Raw genomic sequence first — 2,500 nt, 5'->3', positions numbered from 1 at the left:
ATCCAAAGGACTTACGATTTTTGAGTCCTTTCCGGACCAGCTTCCCTCTCATAATGGTATTAGATTTCTCATCGCTCCTATTAATGACGCAACGTGGGAGATACCCATTCAAATGCGTTATAACATCATATCATGATTTGAATTTGGCTGTTTGATTGTTTGGTAAATACTGACTACACGAAACGTATGATAACAGCGGCCCACGTCGTATCTTTCATTTGAAAAGGAGAGAAAAGTAAAAAAAATGGTGTAAGCAAAGAACACATGTAGATGCTTGTTATAACCATGATTTTTCTTTATATTTCTCCTTCGCTTTCTCTGTTGTTGTTTTTCTATCTGCCTATCTATCTATCTGTCTGTCTATCTGTCTGTATACATATCCACCTAATCTATCTATCTATTCAGCTATCTATATATCCACACTTGTGTGAATATGTACGTGTGTATATGTGTGTGTGTGCATACTTATATGAATATATATATTTTTTTTTTAGCTGCACATTTGTGAGTACTAATAATACATATCTCTCTCTCTCTCTTCTCTCTCTCTCTATATATATATATATATGTACATATACGTATATATATATATATATATATATATATATATATATATATATATATGTATATATATGTATATATGTACATATACGTATATATATATATGTATATATATATATATATATATATATATATATATATATATATATATATATGTATACATGTACATATACGTGTGTTTTTGTTGTGTATATATATATTATATATATATATATATATATATATATATATATATATATACATATACATATATATATATTATATATATATATGAATATATGCATATATATATATATATATATATATATATATATACATATATATATATATATAAATATATATATTTATATATATGTATATATATATATATATGTATATATATATTTATATGGTATATCTATCTATCTATCTATCTATCTATCTATCTATCTATCTATCTATCTATCTATCTATATATATATATATATATATATATATATATAAACAAGCACACACACACACACACACACGGATGGGTGTGTGTATGTGTGTGCATATGTATATATATATATATATATATATATATATATATATATATATATATATATATATATACCGTATATATATATATATATATATATATATATATACATATATTTGTCCCCTTCCCTTCCTAGAGGGAAGGAATGGGCAAGGGATAGTGGGAGGGAAGGGAGGGGCGGGATGTGGAGGGAAAGAGGGGTCACAGCACAGAAGGGAAGAGAGGCATGAGGTGGAGGGAAGGATCGGGGCAGGGGGAAGGGGGGAGGGAGGGGGGAGAAGGCGGAGGCCGAAGAGGAATCCATTTAGACCCGAAGAAGGTGTGGTTAATTAGCTGAAATCTGGCGACTGATGGAGCGAAGAAGAATTAACCGCCGGCGTGAACGCTATCTGTCCGGCCATCATCGCAGCGCGGGCGGGAGGGAGGCCGTAAAGCCGTCTCCATCACCACACCATTACCATCGCGGTGGTGAGGGTAATGTTGATGGTCGCGGAGTGATGATGGTGATTGCGGTGGTGATGATGACGGGGAGATCTTTCGAAACGAGTTGGCAAGAATGCGGATGACTGAATGGAGGAGAATAGATAACTGGTATTGAAAGTTAAGTGATAAGGAATCATTTTGAAATTGACGATGGCGATGGCGCTTTAACGAAAAAAGGGTATGGGTAACTATTAAGATTTCAATATAACAGCTATTCTCGTGGGGGCCCACACATGAATTCTATTTTTTTTTTTTCTGTCTATTTTTTCCGCATTTGACAAAGTGCTGCGCGTTCATCCGTGGCTTAGTTGTTCTTCATGAGGGCGGTAATATATATGTTCACCGGCATTACGTTCCCTCGACCTGGCGCTACCATGTACCCCGAGAAGGTGTAATTTTCTCATGCTTGGATATAATCTGTGTTCTCCTACATCTTCGGTTGTTCTGCCTGGCTTGCTCCTGTTCTTCCGGGTGTTACTTGCTGAGCCCTTTGATCCGCGTTCTGATGGCTGCTCTGTTCTACCCTGTGGCTGAGGCATGTTCTCCCGAGTGTTCTTCAGTCATTGTTCGGGGGAATTGAGGCGTGGTGTCAGCTTGAACTTCTATACAGGGAATCGGCGGCTCAAGAGCTGGCGAGAGAATAAAACGCAGGAGAATCAGGCTTTATCCATAAGCCATGTACTCAAGGGTTTTCGTACAGTCCCTCATTAGCGAACAGGGGTACCAGAAATGGAAAAAAAAAACACTTAAATATCGTCGAAATCGAAGAAAAGTAGAACAAAGGGAGCTAAGAGTAACATTACGAAAAAGAGATGATAACTCGAATCACAAACACGCTATTGTATGTGGGCGAAAAGATGGGAGATCGGGGGGGGGGGCGGGTGGGGGGGGGGGGGGGGGGGGGGGGTGGGGGGGGGGGGAGGGGGGGGAGAGGGG

This window comes from Penaeus japonicus, unplaced genomic scaffold (assembly GCF_977035675.1).
Source record: "Penaeus japonicus unplaced genomic scaffold, GWHDUDI00000001_assembly GWHDUDI00000016, whole genome shotgun sequence".
In the NCBI taxonomy this organism is placed as follows: domain Eukaryota; kingdom Metazoa; phylum Arthropoda; class Malacostraca; order Decapoda; family Penaeidae; genus Penaeus; species Penaeus japonicus.
The sequence above is the reverse complement of the archived record's forward strand: the minus strand, read 5'-3'. Positions refer to the sequence as shown.